The sequence below is a fragment of the Heloderma suspectum genome, chromosome 4 (assembly GCF_057233095.1).
Source record: "Heloderma suspectum isolate Gila_16-S chromosome 4, 16-S_ref, whole genome shotgun sequence".
Taxonomy (NCBI): domain Eukaryota; kingdom Metazoa; phylum Chordata; class Lepidosauria; order Squamata; family Helodermatidae; genus Heloderma; species Heloderma suspectum.
This window is the reverse complement of record NC_139461.1, coordinates 224906950-224931443: the sequence shown is the minus strand read 5'-3', so window position 1 is coordinate 224931443 and position 24494 is coordinate 224906950. Positions and strand designations below refer to the sequence as shown.

At 46.4% G+C, this 24494-nt stretch overlaps 1 protein-coding gene and 1 non-coding gene across 3 annotated transcripts in view; both read left to right on the top strand.

The window, feature by feature from the left end:
* The window catches only part of ACOT11 (acyl-CoA thioesterase 11), a 149599-nt gene that overhangs the window by 26736 nt on the left and 98369 nt on the right, over positions 1–24494 (top strand). The gene's annotated exons all lie outside the window — the stretch shown is intronic.
* TRNAS-UGA (transfer RNA serine (anticodon UGA)) lies at positions 21567–21638 on the top strand. Its single transcript has one exon. It is a non-coding gene; the product is annotated as a tRNA-Ser (tRNA).

The following is a 24494-nucleotide window of genomic DNA, read 5'->3' as shown; positions in this document are numbered from 1 at the left end:
AGGGTCTTTTCCAGGGAGTTTTCTCTTTGCATTAGGTGGCCAAAATATTTGAGCTTCAGCATCTGTCCTTCCAATGAGCAATCAGGGTTGATTTCCTTTAGGATGGACTGATTTGACCTCCTTGCAGTCCAGGGGAGTCGTAAGAGTCTTCTCCAGTACCACAGTTAGAAAGCATCGATTCTTCGGCGCTCAGCCTTCCTTATAGTCCAGCTCTCACAGCCATACGTTACTACTGGGAAAACCATAGCTTTGATTAGACGGACCTTTGTCGGCAAGGTGATGTCTCTGCTTCTTACTATGCTGTCTATGTTTGCCATAGCTTTCCTCCCAAGGAGCAAGCGTCTTTTAATTGCATGGCTACAGTCACCGTCTGCGGTGATCTTGGAGCCCAAGAAAATAAAATCTGTCACTGCTGCCATTTCTTCCCCTTCTATATGCCAGGAAGTGATGGGGCCAGCTGCCATGATCTTAGTTTTTTTAATGTTGAGTTTCAAACCAGCTTTTGCATTCTCCACTTTCACCCTCAACAAGAGGCTCTTTAGATCTTCTTCACTTTCTGCCATTAGGGTGGTATCGTCTGCGTATCTGAGGTTGTTGATAATTCTCCCGGCAATCTTAATTTCGACCTGTGATTCATCCAGCCCGGCATTTCTCATGATGTACTCTGCATATAAGTTAAATAAGCAGGGCAACAATATGTAGCCTTGTCATACTCCTTTCCCAATTTTGAACCAATCGGTTGTTCCATGTCCGGTTCTTACTGTTGCTTCTTGACCCTCATACAGGTTTCTCAGGAGACAGGTAAGGTGGTCTGGTACTCCCATCTCTTTAAGAATTTGCCAGAGTTTGTTGTGATCCACACAATCAAAGGCTTTAGCGTAGTCAATGACGCAGAAATAGACGTTTTTCACGCCCAACTCTTGCATTGAAATCGCCCTGGAGGATGATTTTATCCTCCTTAGGTATCTCTGATAAGATGGTGTCCAGTTGGGAGTAAAAAATTTCTTTGATGTCTTCATCAGCATCTAATGTTGGTGCATAGGCACTTAGAATAGTTGCCTGCTGGTTTTGGGCGAGTTTTATTCGGAGGGTTGAGAGTCGTTCGTTAATGCCAGTAGGAGCTTCTGACAAGAGCTTCATAAGTTCATTTTTAATAGCAAAGCGTACTCCATGTATTTGTCGTTTTTGTTCAGGCAGTCCTTTCCAGAAGAAGGTGTAACCTCCTTTTTCTTTCTTCAGTTGTCCCTCTCCTGCTCTTCGAGTTTCTTGGAGTGGTGCTATGCCAATGTTAAAACGTCTCAGCTCCCTTGCAATGATGGCAGTCCTGCGTTCAGGGCGTTTGTCCAGCAATGTCCATATATTCCATGTTCCAAAGTTCATTTGTCTTTTGTGACCGCTAAATGGTGACCCCACTGGATGTGGTAATTCAGTCATGGAGAAGATGAGGCAGACTATGTTTAGGGCATCTTTTCTAGCCCCCTCCCCATACGGGGTGAGCAGAGTGGATCCTAAATAGGACTGCTCAGTCATGGATACAGCTGCCAAACTACTCAACTGCCTCGGTCCTCGAGTCAGGACGACTGAATCTGTATCCACCGCCCATGTGCCGGTCCATGACTAGGGGCTTCCGGATTTCACAGTCCTGGCCCTGTTGCTATTCGCCGGTCACCATGGGACTTCTGGTTGGTTGGGTTTAGATTGGAAGACGCCTGTGCGTGAATTTGTTTTATGTGTGGAGATCAGTGCACAATGACTGTGCACAGTGCACAGTCTTCGCAGAAAAGGCTCTAATCCAATGGCATGAATATCATGACAATTGGTGGTCCTTTATCTGCTGCAGCCTTCATCCGCCTTCTCAGCCGTTGTAACACACACCTTGTTATCTTCCACCTGTTCTGCTGTTGAGGACTTTCTTGGATTGTTCTTTGTCTGGTTCCTCCCCCTTGATCTTGCCGCCATGGGTGACCCTGCTGGGAGTACATAACTCCCAAGGGCTTTGCTCACAGGGTTCATTGGAACACACAAGCCCACTCACCACAGCAGGGTGACGATCCAGCGAGTAGGTGTGACCACACCACAGATCTGTATGAAGGGCATTGTATTTCATGTATGTATGAACAGGTTTCTAAGCTGCCTTTCAGGACTTAAAGCCCTCACAAGGTGGTATACAAACAATAAATAGAACTTAATAATACAGTAATACAAATATAAAATCACTATATATATATATAGAATCATAGAATCATAGGTTAGGGTTGGAAGGGGCCTACAAGGCCATCGAGTCCAACCCCCTGCTCAATGCAGGAATCCAAGTCAGAGCATCCCTGACAAATGGCTGTCCAGCCTCGTCTTGAACGCCTCCAGTGTGGGAGAGCCCACCACCTCCCCAGGTAATTGGTTCCATTGTCGTATTGCTCTTACAGTCAGGAAGTTTTTCCTGATGTTCAGCCGGAATCTGGCTTCCTGTAACTTGAGCCCATTATTCCGTGTCCTGCACTCTGGGATGATCAAGAAGAGATCCTGGCCTTCTTCTCTGTGACAACCTTTCAAGTACTTGAGGAGTGCTATCATATCTCCCCTCAGTCTTCTCTTCTCAAGGCTAAACATGCCCAGTTCTTTCAGTCTCTCTTCATAGGGCTTTGTTTCCAGTCCCCTGATCATCTTTGTTGCCCTCCTCTGAACCCTCTCCAGTTTGTCTGCATCCCTCTTAAAGTGTGGTGCCCAGAACTGGACACAGTACTCCAGATGAGGCCTTACCAGTGCTGAGTAGAGGGGAACTAGTACTTACCAGGATTTGGAAGCTATGCTTCTATTAATGCAGCCCAAAAGAGCATTTGCCTTTTTTGCAGCCACATCACATTGTTGGCTCGTATTCAGCTTGTGATCAACAACAATTCCAAGATCCTTCTCGCTTGTAGTGTGGTTGAGCCATGTATCCCCCATCTTGTAACTGTGCATTTGGTTTCTTTTTCCTAGGTGCAGAACTTGGCATTTATCCCTGTTAAATGTCATTCTGTTGTTTTCTGCCCAGCGCTCCAGTCTATCCAGATCCCTTTGAATTTTGTTTCTGTCTTCCAAAGTATTAGCTATCCCGCCCAATTTTGTGTCATCTGCAAATTTGATCAGCATTCCCTGCACCTCCTCCTCCAAGTCATTAATAAAAACGTTGAAGAGCACTGGGCCCAGGACTGAGCCCTGCGGTACCCCACTCGTTACCTCTCCCCAGTTTGAAAAGGTCCTATTGATAAGCACTCTTTGAGTCCGATTCTGTAGCCAACTGTGGATCCACCGGATCGTTGTTTCATCTAGCCCACTTTGAGCTAGTTTGCTTATCAGGATATCATGGGGCACTTTGTCGAAAGCTTTGCTGAAGTCGAGGTATATGATGTCTACAGCATTCCCACGGTCTACAAGGGAGGTTACTTGATCAAAAAATGAGATCAGATTTGTCTGGCAGGACTTGTTTTTGACAAATCCATGTTGGCTTCGAGTAATCACGGCATTGTTGTCAAGGTGCTTCCAGATGGATTCCTTTATCATCTGCTCCAGAATTTTCCCAGGGATTGATGTCAGACTGACTGGTCTGTAGTTTCCAGGTTCTTCCTTGTTGTCCCTATCTTCAAAAAAGGTAAAGTTAGCCCTCCTCCAGTCATCTGGCACTTCCCCGTCCTCCATGATTTCTCAAAGAGAATAGACAGCGGTTCTGAGAGTTCCTCTGCCAGTTCCTTTATTACTCTAGGATGCAGTTCATCTGGCCCTGGAGATTTGAACTCATTCAAAGTAATTAGGTGTTCCTTGACCATATGCCTATTGATCTCAAGCCGCAATCCTGCCCCTTCAGCCTGTACTTCGCCTTTGCCAGGGGGGTCATAGACCCTCTTTTGGGAGAAGACTGAGCCAAAGTAGGAATTGAGCACCTCTGCCTTTTCTTTGTCATCTGTTATCGTTTTGCCATCCTTATTTAATAGCTGAACCACCATTTCTTTCTTCTGCCTTTTACTATGCACGTAGCTGAAGAAAGCCTTTTTGTTGTTTTTAGCATCCCTCGCTAACCTCAGCTCGTTCTCAGCTTTAGCCTTCCTGACGCCATCCCTGCAATTCTGTGCTATCTGCCTGTACTCTTCCTTTGTTACTTGGCCTTCTTTCCACTTCCTATATGTGTCCTTTTTTTGTTTTCAGGTCATCCCTAAGCTTTTTGTGAAGCCACATTGGCTTCTTCTGTTGTCTTCCACCTTTTCTTCTTGTTGGAATTGTTTGTGATTGTGCCTTGAGAATTTCCTTTTTTAAAAGCTCCCACCCATCTTGGACTCCTTTTCTCGTTAGCGTCGCTTGCCATGGGACCTTACTGATCATTGTTCTGAGTTTATTAAAATCAGCTTTCCTAAAATCCAGGGTATGCATTTGACTACACTCAGCTTTTGCTTCCCTTAGAACCAAGAACTCAAGTACAACATGGTCGCTTTCCTGTATTTCTGTGCAGAGATATGTATTTTTCACATACAGTGCAACCCCACCTCCCTTTCTGTTCCTCCTGTTCTTTTGGAACAAGTTATATCCTTCAATTGCTGTATTCCAGTCATGAGAGTCATCCCACCAAGTCTCAGTTATACCTATCCGGTCACAATTTCCCTCTTGTATTAAGAGTTCAAGTTCGTTCTGTTTGTTTCCCATACTCTGGGCATTAGTATATAGACATCGAAGACCATGTGCTTCATAGTCTGGCTTTCTTCCTACATGTGTCTGAAGACTATTATTGGGTGCTATGAGAGCTGTTCTCTCCGTTGCAGTGCATGCGCCTATGTCCATTGTTACCCCAACATTACATCTCCCTTCCCCGTAGGATTCAGTTTAAAGCCCCCCTGATGAAGTTCTTCATGCTGTGGCCAAACACATTCTTCCCATCCTTTGTGAGGTGCAACCCGTCCCTAGCGAACAGCCCATCTTCCAGGAAGTATAGCCCGTGATCCCAGAATCCAAATCTCTCTCGTCGGCACCACCTTCGTAGCCAGTCATTCACCCGGAGTATTTTTCGTTCCCTTTCTATCCCTCTTCTAACTACTGGAAGGATGGATGAGAAAACTATCTGGGACCCAAAGTTCTTGAGTTTCCTTCCCAAAGCTTCAAAGTTTGACGTGATCTCTTCATAGCTCCGCTTGGCGGTATCATTTGTTCCCACATGGATGAGAAGAAAGGGATACCTGTCAGTGGGCTTTATGAGCGCAGGCAACCTTTCAGTTACGTCTCTAATCTGTCCTCCCGGGAGACAACATACCTGGCGAGTCCACGGGTCTTCGCGACATACTTGGGTCTCGATCCCACGCAGCAAGGAGTCTCCCACTACTACCACTCTTCTCTTCTTCTTCTTGTAGGCCTGGGTTTCATCACCTCTGTTTGAATGACCTTCAGCCTCTTGCTCACTCTCATGCAGGTTCCCCTGTGATTCTTCCTCTGCAGGCTGTCCTCCAGTCTCATCCGCAAGTACCTGGAATCGGTTCCACAGCTCCACTGCTTCCACTGGTGCAGAGTGGTGTCTAGTTCTTTTTCTCCTGTCACCCTTTTCCAAGGAGTATCCTGTACTCCATTTTTCTTCACCTCAGCATTTCCCACTGCAATCTTGCTGTTGCTCTTCTAGCTTCTGGTCTTCCCTTTGCTGCTGTAGTTCCCCCATTCTGTCCAAGAACTCTTCGTGTTCTCTTATTCCCCGGAGGGTCGACGGTCGCTACTCCAGTCCACTTACTTTTTCTTCCAGCAGCGTGATCAACTTGCACTTGTTGCAGGTGTAGGCCATGTTGTTCTCAGGCAAGAAAACAAACATTGCACACACCTTGCAGGTCACCACCACTGGAGAGTCCTGTCCTTCCATTGCCTCTTTTCCTTTTTTGTGTCTAGCTTTGTGATTGTTCTAGACTAGCCTGTGCCTGCTCCTCTACTCAGTAGAGGTTAAAAGCAGAGTCCCACTGGTGTGGAAGTGTGTGTTACAAGACAAATAAATGGAAAAAAGTTAGTTTAAAAAAAATAAAATAAAAAAAATGTTAGGGGCCTCCCCCTTGACCTCCCCTGGCCAACTCCTGTTTGCTCCCCCTGTCTGCTCGCTCTGTTCGCTCGCTCTCTGGGAGCTTGCCTCCTTCTGTAGTCCCTGGACCAGCTGGAGCAACTTGCTCTGCTCTGCTCAGCTGGGAGGCGGGAAACAGACTGAAGCTTCCCACCCAGTCAGCTGCTGGGAGTACTCAGGCCACACCCCTCCAATTCAGTTGGAGCTCTCAGAAGCACCTGGTGAGCTCACAGCCAATATACCCACACTCCTTTAAAATGAACACTATTAAAAAATTCACAGGACAACAATGAATACAATTAAGATTGAAATTAAAAATCTGCAAAATGTTCTTAAACATTGGGAATGATGGAGCCTCTTGAAACTCAGAATTCAGAATATAGAGAATTCCACAACTGTGGGGCCACCACTGAGAATACCCTGCATATGATATTGGCAATATAATTGCACCTCTTCCACACTGTCTTAGACCGGTTCTTTAGCTATTTTACAGCAACCTTAGCTCAGTTCCTCATTTGCCACGTTTCAGCATCTGAAGTTTAGATTCTAAACATTTAAGTAATTAAAGCCAAACAGCAGTAACTGAGCATTCCGGTTCCATCCCATTTGCTCTTGTTCTATATCTGTTTTGTTGTTCACTTGGATAAGAACCACTGAACAGTGGTGCTGGAATGAATCTCTTGCTTATGCCTAACAGGGTATATAGGTAAAATAAATTGTGATCAAATCTGATTTTTAGAGTGCAGCCCATTTGAATAATAACTTTCAAATTAATAGATTTAAGGCATAGGGGAAGCCTACTGGACATAATGCAGTAGGTTGGCATGTCATGGTTTTGTAATAGGAGCAGTGCGTAATTTCTAAAGTGTCCCCGGGTTCAAACAAATGAGAAAATTACACTATTTGCCCTTTCAAGGCCTCTTCCTTAACCCTGGAGATAGGCTGTGTTTGCTTGTTGTTTGGCAGGGGAAAGGCATTCTGAAAATGCTCAGAAGAACTTCATGTTTTCTAGGACTCTACCCTGGTACAGGAAACTTGATTATGTAACTGAATCCTGGTGAGGCCTTATACAAATTAAGCACTATATCAGGAGTTCAAGAATCGGCACTCTTGTTTTCATTTATACCCCACCTTTCTTCCATTGTGGAACTCAAGGTGGCGACATGTGGTTCCCAGGTGGTCTCCCTTCGAAGCACTGACCAGACCCAGACCTGCTTAGCTTCAGCAAGGTGGCTGCCTCATGTGCTTTCAGACCATTGCTATCCAGAATGATATACTATGTGAATCGGACTCCAGTGCGGCTCTTCATGGGTGCTTCTAGATGGAGGGCTACTAACACTATCAATCAAAAAGCTTTGTGCAGTTACTCCATCTTTTTTTCTCAACAGTTTTTTTTTTTTGTAAGAAAAAAGATGGAAAAAGCAGTGGTAAGGTTACAAATTGAAGATGTAGTCATCTGGACTCCCTGTAAAAATCCGTGCATGAGGTAGGGTCCCCACAAAATAAAAGCCTTATCAGGGAACACCCTATGTTATAGGCTTACATTTTTCAAATAGTAACATCTCTTCCTTTCAAAGTGGAGGGGATGGGAATGTAAATGCATTAGGCTAAAAAACAAAACAAAAACCTTCTGTTTGTCATGTGTCAATATTTCCATTGCTTTTTGGTAAGGATTTACTTGGCCAGTTACAAAGCGCATAACTCTTGCTTTCTGTGAGACTTCCACACCTCAGCGGCAGTGGGAAATGCTGAGCGCAGATTGCATTTAAATGAGGTTTTGCGAAGGAGTTGTTCCAGACGCTGTCTGGAGAAGCTGAAATCTTTACCTGATTCCCTAAATGTCTGCAAATATTCGCCCAAGTTAAGAGGAACTGTTCTTCATTTAGGGAGCCTGGATCTTTGTCAGGAAAGACGTGCAGTGGAGCTGGGTGAGGGGTAGGTATGGATTTATGGCTTTGGGGAAACTGTTCCCAAGAGGGCTGGATGATGGTGGAAGCAGTTTAGGAGGAAAACTTCCAGAATTAGGCTTATCTTCCTTCTGTATGGCTGTGGCTTCTGCCATGTTAGTAATACTGAAGTTACACCTATTCGTAGTAGGAGCTCCCTTCACGTGTGTTTTGCAGCCAATTTCCAAGTAAAATCCCCCAGATTTCCTCTTGTTGCTGTGTTTTGCCACAGGATGGCAGGTATGCTGGCTGGAAAGGGTATGTGTGTGTGTGAGAGAAACCCAGTTTGGTGTCAAACTCTCTCTCTTTGGAGCACACAGTGACTGGGTTCCGATGACATGCCGCTTTCATCATGGGATATTTAATCTACAACGAGCCACAGTTAAACAATCATCACATAATGCACGCTGCCTAGGGTCACATGACACAACAAGCCATGGCACGTGCGTGCCATAGCTTGCATATTCAAGATGGCAGCCGCTGCGCGCCGCAAAACCCCACCAGTTCATTAACCCACAGTGGCTTAGTGTTACGTGTGAACCAGCTCACTGGTTCGGGGTCTTTCCAAGGCCTTGCGTCCTTCCGCTTTTCAGGAGGGGAGATCTCTCTGGATCGCTGCCTATACACTCTCTCTCACCCTGGTTCACCATGCACAGACTCTCTCTCTCTCTCTCTCTGTCTCTCTCTCGCACGCACTGTATCCATCTTGCATCCATTCATATCCCTCCCTTCTCCTCATTGCAAGCACATGAAAAACCACACTCTTTTCCAGAATCGCTCCAAATTCCCCTCTAAACCCTTTCTCCCCCACCTTTTCACACGTACAGCCCGCATCCATTCAAACATACCATCGCACAACCCGCCGCCCCCCAGCTGCTACTAGCTGGCTCCCTCAGCCCCACTGGCTTCCTGCTGCCTTCTTTGAACCCTCACCTGGCTTACTGCTAGGTGGCCAGGAGTCCTACTTTACAGAGGACAGTTCTCTATTTTGGACATCTGGCAGAAGACAGTCCTCTGTTTGAAGGTGTCCAGTCCAAGTCTGGTCTAAAGTCAAAGCACTTTAAGGAGGGAGAACACTGAGTGGCCTTGAAGTTGCTCATCAACAGTTACCACCTGAAGAGCAGACTGAGCAAGTACACAGGTCACCTAGTCAGTCTTCTCCACTATGTATTGTATTTTTAATAATAGTTATTTCTAAATGTGTACCTCTACATATAAATCTGCGTATGCAACTGTTATGCAAACAGCTGTCTTCTTTTCTTTTTTGGTGATGCATTTCCTCTTTGGGGGCGGTGAGTAAGTGGCCACCTTACCGCTGCTCTTTCTAGCCCCTCACTACTTTTCATAGCCCCCTGCTGCTCTCTTTAACCTCCCCCAGCTTATCAGATGGAAGTGACAAGCATCCCCTTTCCTCCTCCTTTTTCTTGATGGCTGGATGCACTGAAGAGGAGAAAGCATTGATTTGCAACTGCTCACCATCTTCATTTCCTAGGAAAGGCTCTGAGTCCTATGTGTGGCCCAGAGGCCTTCATGGAAAATGAAGATGGCAGCGGCTGGAGGCCCTTGCTCTGCCTTGAAGCGGTCCCAGCTGCTGGTAAGAAAATGTGTTGTTGTTTTAAATGGGAGGGGTGGGGCGCCCTGGCGGATGCCAGGAAATGTGGCTGGGGTCGTTGCTTACCCCTGTAGTATATGAACACCCCTGTAGTGGCACATACCTGTTCAGCCCAAAGCAAGCTGCCTTTCAGATTGGTATGTGTTGGATTTTGGTCATGTGCTTGTCAAGCTGACATCCTGAGAACACTGTTAGAAAGGTCTGTAGCTTGTGTCCTAGGTTCTAATTTTATTTTTTAGTTATTAATATTTATATGCCACCTTTTCACAAATGTCACCAAGTCAGTGACTGGATTTGCACAATTACCACAGTCCACCGTGGTTTATCTAAGGCATCATGGGTTGCGGTGCATGTTGGCCACTGTTTTGAATATGCAGACCGTGGTGGGCATTGTGTCATGCGAGGCTGGCAGGGCGAGAGGAGCAACGGAGGTGATTTTTGCCTCTCCGTCCTCTTTTTTGTAACTTTCCCCCTAGATGGGCCTCTGAGCCTGTCTAGAGGAGGTGCACTGAAGTGAGTAGAGCTGGGGCTGAAGAGGCCATAGGATTGTTCATATCCTGGCCTCTCCTCTTCCTTCTCCTCCCACTGAGATGCCCCCTTTTTGACCTCTACCAGGTCATCCAAGGAGGCTTTTGCAACTGTGGAAAGTAGGTGCTCAAATTACAGGAAGCCAGATTCCGGCTGAACATCAGGAAATACTTCTTGACTGTTAGAGCAATACGACAATGGAATCAATGACCTAGGGAGGTAGCGGGCTCTCCCACACTGGAGGCGTTCAAGATGAGGCTGGACAGCCATCTGTCAGGGATCCTCTGACTTGGATTCCTGCATTGAGCAGGGAGTTGGACTTGATGGCCTTGTAGACCCCTTCCAACCTTACTATTCTATGATTCTATGTTTTTAATGTCATGTGTACTGTGGCCCTGAAATTCAGATGAGTTGCGTGTCAAAAAAACCCCTCAGACGGATGTGTAAACTACAGTCTAGATGAGCATGCTAATCTTCACTCTGCTTTACACAGTATTGTTTGTGTCCCGTGTCTGTTCATGTTGTACAATATTGTTTTTGTTCATGTGAACAGGCCTAGCTAACCCCAGATACATAGAAAGGACTAATGTAAACTGGGGATTCATTCATATGGCCAGCAGCACTTTTCCCACCAACTCTTGTTAGGGGCACCTTTGCCAGTCGTTTCATGATCTCTGAGTTCAAGCATTCTCTTTGTCCACATGGTTGTCCACATGGTTGCATGTCCAGAGTTGGTTGGGTTTGCTCACATATACGAAGACCACAGAGTAAATTGGTCCATAATGATAGATTTTTAACTTCATAAAGTGAAAGTGTGGAAATGTTAGGAATATCGTTTTCACAAAGTGGCATGCTTCTGAGTAATACAGCAAGCTTTGACCTAGGCAAAGACCTGAATATGACATCACCTGTTGCCTATAAGCTGCCATCTGCAGGACAGCAGCAGCTGGATTGGAAGAGAATCTGCTTGAGGACTAGAATCTTATGCCTAACATCATATATAGACCTGGTTCGCATGACATGCCGCGGCTCACTGTGAGTGATTTAACCCACAGTGAGCTGAAGCGCCTATAGGCACCATTTTGCATGTGCAACCCCTGATCAGGGGTTGTTGTGTTGTCTGAACCCAGCCATTGGGGGTTAACTCTTGAGCTGTGGCATGTGCTGGCCACCATTTTGCATATGTGACCCTTGATTGGGGCTTGTTGTGTCCTCTGAACCCAGCCATTAAACAACCCTCACATAACCCTCAGCTTGCCCTTGATGGCTGGGTTCAGACAACAACTTCCCGATCGAGGATTGCATATTCAAAATGGTGGCCAGCACACACCATGGCTCTTTGGGATTTAATTAACCCACAATGGGCTGTCGTGTCATGTAAACCAGCCCGCAGTGTGCAGTACCAATCTGAAAAGCATATATGCCATTAACACTTGGTGCAGAAGTAATGGGCCCAATAGGAAGCTTCATAGGAAATTTGGACTGCTATAACGTGATGGCAGATGATCTTTTCTGAACCACTGGGTTACAAAGGAAAATGCAAGCATGAACTTTGGCTGAGACTTGCAGTGTTAAATATCAGTAGCTGGAATAACTCACTGTTCAGAGATAACGCATTGATTTACAAAATTGTTTTGGGTGTTTTACAGCCCAATGCTATGCATGTTTACTCAAAAGTGAATCCTATAGATTTCAATGGGTGAATTATGCCTGCATAGAATTATGTCCTTGATCATGAGAATAAAGCTTAAAACGTAGATCTGTATCCTGATTTCCTCACAAATAGCAATTACAAACCCAAGTGGTAAAACAGGCTTTGTAAGACTTGCGTTGAACATTTCTAGCAGTGCCTCAACACCATTACAGAATGTAATTACTGATGTACATGTCTGAAGAATATCTTGACGCCACTTAATGCCACACTGCAGGCCCAACACCTCAACCTGTTCCTTACTGTAGAGGCTTGGCTGAACAGTGGTAACCCTAAGGGGGGACTTTAAGAAGCTGGGTCTGTATTTTCACGTTTGTGAGTAACTCTCTTCTTCTCAGTGTGGTTGATAGCAGCAGGTACAATTGAGTGGAGTATTTGATGACTCCATCATGCCCAACTCTGTGGATCCTTTTTCCCAAGGTGCAGAAAGATGGAGGACAATTGGTAACTGTCCTGCAGGCAGAGTACACACCTGTGCTGGTGGAGCCCCACAGAAATGTCACTAAGCAGCCTTAAGGCATTTCTTCCCATAGTTGTGGTTCAGCACTTTAGCACAAACCTACAACAAAGGGTTTATTTTGTTGTAAGGACCTACAACAAAATCTAGTGTACCTTCACTTATTAACTGGAGTTCAGGGTGCCAGCCTCCAGGATATGCCATTCTGTCCCCTCCTGTTTTCTGTTCCTCCTTTTCTAGATGATGCTCAACATTCTATGGCTACTGAGCATGTAAGGTCCTCAGTGGGTTTGGGGGGTGTTTGTTTTTTTTAAGGAAAAAAGAGATTTTTTTATGTACTTCTGTAAATCTTGGGGTTTCCCTGAGCATCCAAATAACTCCCTCTCGTTTCTCAGCCCTGTTTTGGTTCTGCTTCTGTTGGCACGCACCATCTGAGTTTGCTATTAGAGGGAGTAAAGTGCGAAAAAACCTTTCAGAAAGAAGGCTGAGTATATGCTCAGACTGCACCTCTCCTGCATGAACTGTGCTACTTCCCACACTTAATTCCTCTGTTTATGTGCTATCATGTGCAGTGCAGGTGGGCAAGTGACCAGCATAGGCCGATTATGACTCAGATATCTTACTCCTCAGAAATACCTGTGCCCCATAGATGCAGTTCCTGATCTGTTGGTTCTGAAATTCATGCTCTCTGCAAATTCCCATTTTAATGTTTTCAATATTTGTCATTTTTGAAGGAATATGCATGCAGTAAGAAATGAAATGGCTGTCATATATATATATATAAAATTTCTAAAGGCAGATTGCAAGGTGGACTTCATAGTTGGTCAGAAACTTCTGTGTGTTTTTTTTCTTCCTTTTTTTAAACTGGGATCTGAAAGAAAATGCAGCAATGCTGTGCACTCTAGCTACTGCTAGTTTCCTGTTTACTGGAGCAGCTGCCTGGAGAGTTTTACGAACCTGGGGGCCGGGGCCTCGGGGCCGGGGGCGGGCAAGCCAAGCCACTGAATGGTAAACACAAGGCAAGCACCTCACAAGTTTGATCTCTTTCCCTCCCCCTGCCTTCCTGTCTTAACCTCTCTCTTGCTCCAGCAATTTTCCAGTCTGGGTGAAAGATCCTATAAATGTTTGTTCCTTCCCTTTGGAAAATGTAGGGCCCTTGAAGTTTTTGGTTGCTTGCAGAAAAAAGCCGAAGCTCTTTATGAGTATGAATGGTCTGTTTGCTCTTTAAAAAAAAAAAAAAAATCAAGTACGTAGAGATGAAGAAACTAGCAATCTGCTTGCAGCTACTGTATATGCATAATTAATACAACCTCGTTATTCATAAAGAGTAGGCGAATTGGGGATGTCCCTTTTAAAAATAATGAACTACTGGCTAACGACGAATACGGAGCTATTGTGATTTTAATATCTTGAGAGGTAGGCATATGTCATGACAGTTTAGCTACCTATTTTATAAAAGCTATACGAATGGATGCATTCTGGTAACAAGCATGGTTAAACTTCCTTCAGATGCCTCAAGTGCTGTTGTCTTTCCCCCACACACTCGTATTTTTTCTGTGATTCGTTGAACCATAGATCTCTGTGTGTGTGCAATACTGTAATTTCTCTCTAAATGTTTTGAAACATCATGTGCTATTTTTAAAAACATCTAATCTCCTTGCATCATCAGCTACATATACTGAACTGTTGGAATCTCGTTTTCCTTTAACAGATTGTTTTGTTGTCATAAATATTTGTGTGTGTGAGTGCGCGTCCTTGGATTCAGCAAAGTCATCTACATTATGGTACCTTGGCCAAGTCTTGACAATATTAATAACAGGACTTTGTTGTATAATTAACCCTTCATGCTAGGAAAGGAAGGGGAAAGTTGCGTAGGGTAGTTTTTTTGGAGTGGGGTGGGGTTGTCTTATAAAATATATATATATCTATTTCCCGTTGCACTTTAGAGTTTTAGAAGAAAACCAAAACTGGGGGGGGGGGGGCACGATCCAAACTTGTGCAGTGCAGACCTGAGGAATGTAGTGCTGTGTGAATGTTTTGACGGGGGGAGTCGGAAATCTCTCTGCTGCTGCAGCACTCTCAGGGTTACAGAGACGTGTGTAGAGAAACGTCTCAGCAATTCTTGTGTAGAGCAGGGGGAAAGGGAGGGGAGGTGGGGAGAGCAAGGGGCATTTTGAAACTGCTGGCTGCTGCGTGCTGATTGGCGGAGACTCGTGTCTCAGCGTTCCAGCCATGGAGCTCTCCTCCCTCCACTCCGTCCATCCCGGAAGGAATTTCCTTTGCTGCTTGATCTATTGTTGTTGTCAGTGCTCTTTGCTGCATGTTTTGGTCAGATCAAGTAACCATAGTATCAAAACTGTGTCCCGGTGCCTGCAGGATTTTATCCTCGCCTCCCACCACCCTATCTCCCCCCCCCCGCACGTTTCTTAATATGATTTCATAGGACACAGGGGGAAAAGGGGGGGGTGTTTTTCCATTGCAGAGATGGTTTCAATTAAAGGCGCGCGCTCGCTCTCTCTGCATGTGGCTTGCTCCTTTCTTTTTTTTAAAGTTCCCCTTCCAATGATTAGATGCAAAGTCTCGCCCCCCCCCCACAAAACTTTGCTTTCTTATTTTTCCAGCTTCGATTTCCTTCTTGTAAATAAATATATAGTGGAGGGTGATGGTGGTGGCATTTTCAGTACCCCCTTTTCCTGCTCTCTCGCCTCCAGTAACTGCCGTGCTGAAAGTCCTTTCCTCCAAAGCGGGCTTCTTGCAAACGTTGGGTCGATCACCCAACTAGCTGCGGGGGGTTCTTTTCGGCCTCTGTAGGAAGAAACCTTCATTCATACGGAAAGCTTCACATTTTTTTTTTTTTTAAGGAGCCTCTCAGCCTCTTCTAAACGTGCATGTTTGAAGACAAGAACTAAAATTTGAGTCTAGACGTTTTGGGTGGGAGGGGGATCTACCTTGGAGAAATTCTTGATTGCAGATTTTGTGCTGAGAAGCCTCTCCTTCCTAATGTAGCCATTTACAGGAGCGGGGGGGGGGGAGTTATTAATGTGAGAGGCGTGTTGGTTTGTGTCTGCTATTTTTCACTGCCTCTGAACTTGCAAAGAGGAGGAAAAAATAGGACGGGTGGGAAGCAAAATTCCCCGACGGTTGCTCCCGGCCTCCCCCCCCCCCCGCCATCCCAAAGAGAAGTGCAGCAGGTTTGCTTCAGAGCCACTGCGACGCCTGCTGTGGCGCTAGGTGGGGGCGGCGGGGGTTCGACGGTAGGAAAGACCCTGGCGCTTTCGGCGCTGCAGCGCCGGCTCTCTTCTCCTCCCTGGGGGTTTTGCGATGGCCAATTCCTCCCGAGGCTGACATTTGGCACTGGGGGGGGGGGGATGCAGAGCTGGGGATGAAAGGGGGAGAGGGGGGCGGCGACGACATTTCTGAGAACAGGCATCACGCTCGCTGGGCGAGCCGGGACCGGCCGCCAACAGCTCGGAGCAATAGCGCCGCCTCGAGACCGCGCCGCCTTCCTGCACCCGTGACCCGCGGCTGCTTTCCCCAGAGGAAACGCGTTTCATTTCCCAATCCGAGGAGCGGGAGAGATTAATTCTGGCAGCGAGCTATGCTGCTCGAGGGGGAGGTACAGCAGGCCAGCTAATCCTTGCCGCTGTGTTCCTTGGAGCCCCCCTTTAAAAAGTCCAGGTGGGGCCACGCTAATTTGACTTTCTGAGCAGCCCCCCCCCGCCCCTCTCCTCCGTCAACTGGTTTATAAACCCCCGAGGACTGGCGGGGGGCAAGGTGCAGCCGGTGGAGCCGGCCTTTATTCTCCCTGGGACCCCTCCTTTGTCTTGCCGGAACGGCGTGGGTCAGGCAGCTGATCTGAGCTTACATCTGTCATTTTCAAAGAGAAGAGGCGAGAGATTAGGGGATGCAATATAAAACTGGCAACAAAAGGCCCTCGGGGGAGCCCCGGGAAGGTCCCCCAGTTACTGCGGCCTTGGGCAACGGGAACAAGGAAGTCGGGCTGGTGCAGCCGTGTTTGAAAGTTTGGAAGCCATAAAGGGCGCTGCTGCTGAGGCCTCGTGCGTTCTCCAAACTTTCGGGGCACCCCGCGGTGTGTTCTGAAATTAAGCCCATTCTCTGTTCTCCCCCCCTTTCCCCCCGCTTTTTTTAGAGAGCTGGGATTACGCTCCTCCCCTGCTTAAAATATATAGGAATCTGCTATTCCCGAGGCAGCTTTCTGTGAGCTGTGTGAGAATACATTTCTAACTGCTTGAGTGGGTAGGTGATGATTATTGTAGTGGCTGTCATACTTTACTTGCCAGGTGACCTCTGCTGGCCTAAAGAATTGGGGACCAATACAATAAAATAAAAATTTGCTCTCACGTTCTGAGACAACTGACTGTTCTTTCTGATTTTGGTTTCTCAGCCTATCAGCACAGGCCTCAGTTGTTTTTATGAGAGCTGAAGTTAGGAAGTTGCCTTGTACAGAGTCAAGACCTCTGGTCTGTCTAGTTCAGTCTTGTGTGCGACACTGACTGCCACTGGCCCTCTAAGGTTTCAGAAAGGGGTCTTTCCTAGAGATGTTGGGGACTGAATCTGTGATTATTGGTGTACAAACTGTGACTGAGCTGTGGGTACAAGACCTGGGGGCCATTCAACATATGACACTTTCCCTACATGAGTATACACTAGGGTAGATCAGATATACCATATTTCCGTACCTGGACATTAAGATCTTCATCTGAGGCCCTCCTCCAGGCATCCCACCAAATTAGGCAAGGCAGGTGGCTACAAGAGAGAAGGCCTTTTCAGTGGTGGTACCCATCTGTGGAATGCTCTCCCCAGAGAGGCTTCCTGGCACCTACATTGTGGTCTTTCTGGCACAAGGTGAAACCCTTTTTATTCTCCAAGGCATTTTAACAACTGTTTTCAGTGCTTTTAGTACTCTGTTCTGCTGCTGGTATTATGTTATAATGGTTTTAAGCTTTGCTGCTGGTTTTACCATGGTTTTATTCTGTGCTTTAAAAAAAAATTGTTTTAGTATTTGTACTTTGTTTTTAATGTATCATACACTGCTGAGGGATCTTCGTTATTGGGTTGTTTTAAAGTACAGTAAATAAATAAATAAATAAATAAATGCACTATCATGTGTTCGTACTGTTGCATCTTTACACTGGGAAAACACCATAGTTTCCAGAGGTCAGTACTTTTCTCACAGCAAAATAAGCTCTGATTTATTTCATTGAACTGATTTAAGCAAACCAGTGTATTTGGTTTTTTTCAATGCTATTGTTTAGCCATATAGGAAAGGTGAATTAGCACTGGGCATTAAGTATAAACGTTGGGAAAGAGGTAAGCTTCATGGAACAGTGCAGATGCTTGCTTTTTTCTTTTAACCTGAGGACAGTGGCATCGCTAAATCCTTTGCCCCAGCCCATCTTTTGGGTGTGTGTATGATATAGTTTGTGATTACGAGAGGAACTACAAATGGAGGTACAGGAGCTCTGTAGAACAGAGAGTATACATACTTACCCTTTCCTAAGTATTTGGTAGTAGGGGGAAGTGTTTAGAGGGCTGTAATAGTTATTTTTTATTTTTAAATGGTATATCCTGCTGTTCTTGTCAACTGTTAGCAATATACAATATTAAAGTAACATAAATTAAAAACAGCAACTAATTTTCCCTGAGCAGTTAACATATTCGGCAACATTCTGTTACAGCATGTAGCCCATAATGGGGGTGGTGGTGACATTTTTTAAAAAGAAAATTTGACACTTCACATTAGTATGTGATTTTAATTTGTACATGTAGCAGGTGCTGCTGCAACATACCTGTGCATTTTCCTTATCTGTGTGCACATGTATTGTTGCTTAGTCACATTCCATGACATTTAGAAACCTACATAAAGTGGGGAAAAATCCACGGAACGGAGCCCTGCCTACCCTTGAGCCTTTTAACGTTGCTGAACGTTGCTTTTCCACAATAATCTGGAAGTGGAATTGCAACGGTGGTTCCAGACAGTATGTAATACAATGCTATATCCTCATTTCAGTCTCATAATGCTCGTCGAGATGGCAAAGGCGAGAGTGGACAGTGCATTACTGATCTGGACATTTAATGCTTTCCTGAAATCTTTTCCTCCTCCACTTCCCACTGCTCTTGATAATGGCTGGATTGCTATTTCCCTGTTTTGTTTTTAAAATATTTGTGCATTTGTACTCTAGTGAAATAAGAAATAAAAACAAATTAACATTTTTTTTTCAAATACTGCACTCCTGAAAGTGATCAGGAGTAATCAGACCTATAGCTCAGGCTGGGATCTCCTTCCAAGCTGAACAGATGCCAACTTTCAGGTTACTAGGTAATGGAACTGATGAAGTGGACAGGACCAGATGACTCTGTCCTCTACATCATTCATTATGCCAGAATGAAGTTGTTAGTCTTTTAACGTGCCAAAGTACTCTTTGTTGATTAAGCTATATTAACAGAATGCATATTCTAGTTAAATAACGGTTCTGCCTTTAATGTGCATCATGCCTGATTATGCATTTACTTGTTCTTCGATAGGTGATAGCTGGAATAAACATGGTGGAAGTCTCCTTGGAATGTGGTGCTTAACGCTCTGTGCAGTATTCACTTCCTTCCAGGAGAGGGCAGAGTTACATGCACAAGCTTGTTAATTACAACAAAGCTTTATAGGTTTCTTTGCTTTTTCCCTTTCAGATTTTCCTAATTCACCGGAACTCTGTACTTAGAAAGGTCTTCTCCAACCTGGCACCCTCTAGATGGGTTGGACTATAACTCCCATCACCCCCAGCCAGCCTGGTTGGGGGCAATGGGAATTTCAGTCAAATATATTTAGAGAGCGCTAAATTGGGGAAACTGGACTTGGATGATCTTATGCTGCCCTTGGAACAGTGAGTTTAAAGTGCCAGCACTGCTTTTCCCTTGTGTGTTGGACATACAGTGTAGGTTTTAGCTACAGCAGGAACCTTCATAGTCATGGACACATGATAAAATCCTGTGTTTTAAAATAAATTCTTCACCTCTTCCCAATAGATAGATTCCCTCACCTCCCATAAGGAACTGTGGTGTAGGGGGCCTTTACACGTATTAGGATCCTGGCAGTAGTGGGTGCAAAGAGCATTTCTACATGAGGCTTTTAACCTGTACCTTTACTGAGGCTTTCTTTGCAGGATTAAGATTGGCTGCTTTACACATGCTTTTTTCCAGGGGTTTTCTTTCTCTGCCTTTCTCTATATTTCATTATACAAACACATTATACGCGGTGGTATAGCGGGATTGCCCAATTACATAAGACTCTCATCCTGCCATTTCTAAATAATACCAGACTTCCCTCGGGAGGAAAAAGACCCGCGTGAACGGTTGCAAAGCATGGAAAGGGCCCTGGAGAGAGATGACATCATGTAAAGGATGCACAAACTACCGTGAGTGGGCATTCATGTGGAGACAATAAAAGCCTTGTGTAGAAAGGCTCAAAGTCAAACTCAAAGCAAGGTTTCAGAAACCAGGAGAGCAAGAACAGCAAATTGTAGCTAATGTTCCTTCAGAACATTAGTAGCATAAACTGCTTTTGCCCACTTTGTGGTGGTGCTGTGAATGTGGAATGAGTTGCAAACCTGGGTGTGTTCTGGATCGACACTGTTGGCTTGGGCAAGGGAAAGACTCTTGCTGTTAAACCACAGGGAGAAACTTACACTTTGAAAAAATGTGATCAGATTTTAAAGTTGCTCACTTTTTAAAGTGCTTAAACATAAACAGTTTTTTTAACTGCTAGTGAAATAAATCAGGGTGTCCAGTTTTTCAGAGTAATTTCCTGTACTCAAAGAGCAGGTCTAGGCATGAGAAAAAGAGCGACCATTTGCATTGTTTTGGTGGCGAAGTACTGTTTGACCACAGTTTGCAAACAGGCTACTTGTTTATTAAAATTGCAAACTAGGTACTCAGAAGGCTATCTTGCATGCATAGGTGTATTTGATATATACTATGCTGCATTTCTTCTCTCGGTCCTTCCAACTACAACTGTTTAATAACTGGAACATAGGTGCTGTGCACCTATGTGCTTCTGTTGTTTACTGAATTTGTTCCTCATGCAGAACACTGCTTGCTAGCTGATAGCAATGATAGCAAGAACCACCTTAACTAGAGGCTGGTTTTATTTATTTATTTATTTAATTTCTATACCGCCCAATAGCCGAAGCTCTCTGGGCGGTTCACAAAAATTAAAACCAAACAACACACAATAAAACAATTTAAAATATATAGAACATTAAAACCACAATATAACAATACAACCACAATAAAACCTAGCAGCAGTGCAGGAGTTTAAAATACAGATTTAAAACAGCAAAGATAAAAATTTAGAAAGCTAAAATGCTAAAATGCCTGGGAAAACAAAAAGGTCTTCACCTGGCGCTGAAAGGAGTACAATGTAGGCGCCAGGCGAACCTCACTAGGGAGCTCATTCCAGAGCCGGGGTGCCACAGCAGAAAAAGCCCTCCTCCTAGTAGCCACCCGCCTCACTTCCTTTGGCAGGGGCTCACAGAGAAGGGCTGCTGCTGATGATCTTAAGGTCCGGGCAGGCACATATGGGAGGAGGCGATCCTTCAGGTAACCTGGCCCCAAGCCGTTAAGGGCTTTGAATGTTAACACCAGCACTTTGAATCGGGTCTGGAAATGGACTGGCAGCCAGTGCAGCTGGAAAAATACTGGCGTAATGTGAGCTCGCAGGCCAGTCCCTGTTAACAATCTTGCTGCCCTATTTTGGACCAGCTGAAGTTTCCGGACCGTTTTCAAAGGCAGCCCCACGTATAATGCTTTCTTTCAGTTTGGCAGCCCCATGTATAACTGGTTCTTTCAGTTTGTCTGAATTCTGCAAATATTAGTATTTTAGAAGATGTTAAACAACATGTTATGATGTCCCTGATGATAAAAGTAGTGATCCTTGGGTTTAATGCAATGATCAATAAATTCTCTAGCGGGGCATGCTCGATCGGTGACCACACTAAAGTAGCTCAGCCTTATTGCTAAGCTAAATAGTATAGAGTGTAGATTCCCCACACCCACCTAAACCTAGCGGGTTGGTTATACTGAAGAACGACCCTTGACAATTCAGTGTAGTTCAGAACATTCTGGTAACTTCCCTTAGAAGCCAAGGGAGGTGCTGCTGCTATTTCCCTGTTGCTGCTGGTAGCCTGCATGGCATGAAGAGCAGAAAAAGTCCATTCGTGCTGTTCTGTGGGTGCCAGAGTATAAGGGAAGGGGGTGTAGCTCAGTGGTAGAGCACTTGTCTTGAATGCAGAAGGTCCCAGGTTCAATCCCCAGCATCTCCAGGTAGGGCTGGAAAAACTCCTGCATGAAATCCTGGAGGGCTGCTGCCAGTCAGTGTTGACGATACTGGGCTAGATTGTCAGGAGCGCCCCAGCTGCCTCTTGCAGTCCCCTCCAATAGCCAACTCAGGACTCAGATGATGAGGATTCTTTCCAAGGCATTATTCCTTTATTACTTTATGACTCTTACAAATACTAATCACCAGCAACTAAGCAAGGAACTGCAATGGGGTAGTTAGCAGAGTAGCCTAAGCTCCAGGTAAGGCAATTGGTCCCTGTTTGAAGGAGAACCGTGGGAAGACTCTGAACTTATGGGCTAGGGAGAGATCCTCCCTCTTTCCCTTGGGTCCTCGGGTCCTCGGGACGCGACTGTTGTTTTAGTGCCAAACGAGCAGAGCGCCTCCTTTCTGCGCCCTCCATCTGTCATCACTCCCTGCGTCTGCGCCGAGCGTCCAGCAAGCCCCTCTCCAGCACTCTCTCACTGCCAGGGTCACTATCTCTCCCTGGAATGCTGGCAGGAGGAATCTCTGCCAGCTGCTGTGCTTGTGAGAGATGAGCGAGCTCCTCTCCCACGGATTGCTGTTCCCCCTCAGAATCAGAACTGCTCTGGGACTCTGTGGGCTCAGTTTCCACCCTGACATCATCTCCGCTCCCATGAGGCCCCCCCTCATGCACCTCCCCTGGGGCCCCGGGTTTGTGGGGGTACAGCTGATGGAAACGCCTCAGCAGCAACGGAGCATGCACATTTTCCGTGGGTTCCCAGGATCGCTCATCTGGCCCATACCCCTTCCAGTCCACCAGATATTGCAGACGGCTGTGAGAAAGGTGGGAGTCCAGAATCTCTGCGACTTCAAACTCCTCCTCCCCCTCCACCAGCACTGGCGGTGGCGGGGGGGGGGCCGGTCGAGCGATGAGGGTTGCCAGAAACCAGGGGGGACAGCAAGGACCGATGAAAAACAGGATGGATCTTCATGGAGGGGGGGAGAGCCAGGAGAAAAGCAACAGGGTTAATCTGGGCCGTAATCTGGAAAGGTCCTGTGCAGCAAGGCGCCAGCTTCCTTGCGGGCGAGTGAGAGGGGAGGTATTGGGTGGACAACCAAACCCAGTCCCCCGGTTGCACAGACGGACCCGGCTGGCGCCGTCGGTCCGCAGGGGCTTTGTAGGCTGTCTTGGTTTGTTTGAGGGAGTCCCGTAAGAGGTGGTGTACCGCTCGCAACTCCTCTAAAAAGTCATGGGCCGCTGGCACCGAAGAGGGAGCTAGGGTGGACGGGAAAGCCTTGGGGTGGTAACCACAATTGGCAAAAAATGGCGTTTGGCGGGTGGAAGCATGGCAGGCATTGTTATGAGCAAATTCTGCGAGAGGCAGCAAGGAAAACCAGTCATCTTGCTGGTAATTGACGTAACAGCGCAAATATTGCTCCAGAGTCGCATTGGTGCACTCGGTCTGGCCGTCCGTCTGGGGATGGTGGGCAGAGGAAAGACGGAGTGTCACATGGAAAAGCCCAAGTAGCTCCCTCCAGAAATGGGCAGTGAATTGGGCCCCCCTATCCAAAATGAGACCCTCGGGCCATCCGTGGAGCTGGAAAACATGTGCCAAAAACAGCTCCGCCGTCTCCCTGGCTGTGGGCAACTCAGAGCAGGGGATGAAATGGGCCATCTTAGAAAACAAATCCACCACCACCAGAATAGTGGTCTTACCGTGTGAGCGAAGCAAGTCACTGATGAAGTCAAGGGAGAGCAGTTTCCAAGGTCCTGAGGGAGTAGGCAGGGGGTGAAATAAGCCTGTGGGCTTGCCTGAGGGGGCCTTCGCCCGCTGGCATGTTGGGCAGGAGGCGACATAGGTCTTGACATCTCGACACACATGAGGCCACCAAAAATCCCGCGTCACTCCGTGCAGGGTCTTGGCGAAGCCAAAATGCCCAGCGGTGGGGGAGTCGTGGCACTGATGGAGGACCTTCTTGCGGAGGGGTCTAGAAGGCACATAGACCCAGCCGGAATGGTAAAGCAGGCCACCTCACAAAGAGAAGGGGGTAGAGTGGGGGGGGCAAAGGCTAATCCCAATTCCTCCACTTTTGTGCGGACAAAAGCATCCTGAGCCTGTTCAGAGTGAAGGAGCTCCTCCCAAGAGCGAGGTACCGCAGCTACCGCCAGGCTCTGGAGGGGAAGAATCAGAGAGGGGGAGGGATTCCCCTCACCCCCTGGCTGGAGGTCAGGCTTACGAGAAAGAGCATCTGCTTGTAGGTTGTCTGAGGCTTTCACATGGCAAATCTTAAGGTGGAACCAGGAGGAAAAAAGTGACCACCTAATCTGCCGCTGGTTTAAGGCACGGGCTGTCTGAAGATGTTCCAGGTTGCGATGGTTGGTTCTAACTTCGACTGGGTGCTGTGCCCCCTCCAGAAGATGACACCAGGTCTCCAAAGTGGACTTGATGGCCAACAGTTCCTTCTCCCAGATGGTATAATTCCTCTCAGACATGTTCAGCTTCCTGGAGTGGTAGGTGCAAGGTTGCAACCTGCTGCCCGCCCAATCTGGCTGAAAAAGTACCGCCCCCACCGCAAAATCAGAGGCATCAGTTTGCACTACAAAAGGCTTCCTCGGGTCGGGATGTAACAGGATCGGCTCAGAACTAAAAAGCTTCTTAAGTTCTTCGAAAGCCTGTTGGGCAGATGCCGTCCAATGAAAAGGAGATTTCCTGCCCTTAAGGAGGTCTGTGAGAGGAGATGTCAGCCGAGCAAAGCTGGGCAGGAACTTTGTGTAGAAATTAGCAAAGCCCAGAAAACGTTGCAAGTTCTTCTTGGTGGATGGAGCCTGCCAGGAGAGGACACCTTGGACCTTTGCAGGATCCATCCTGATCCTGTC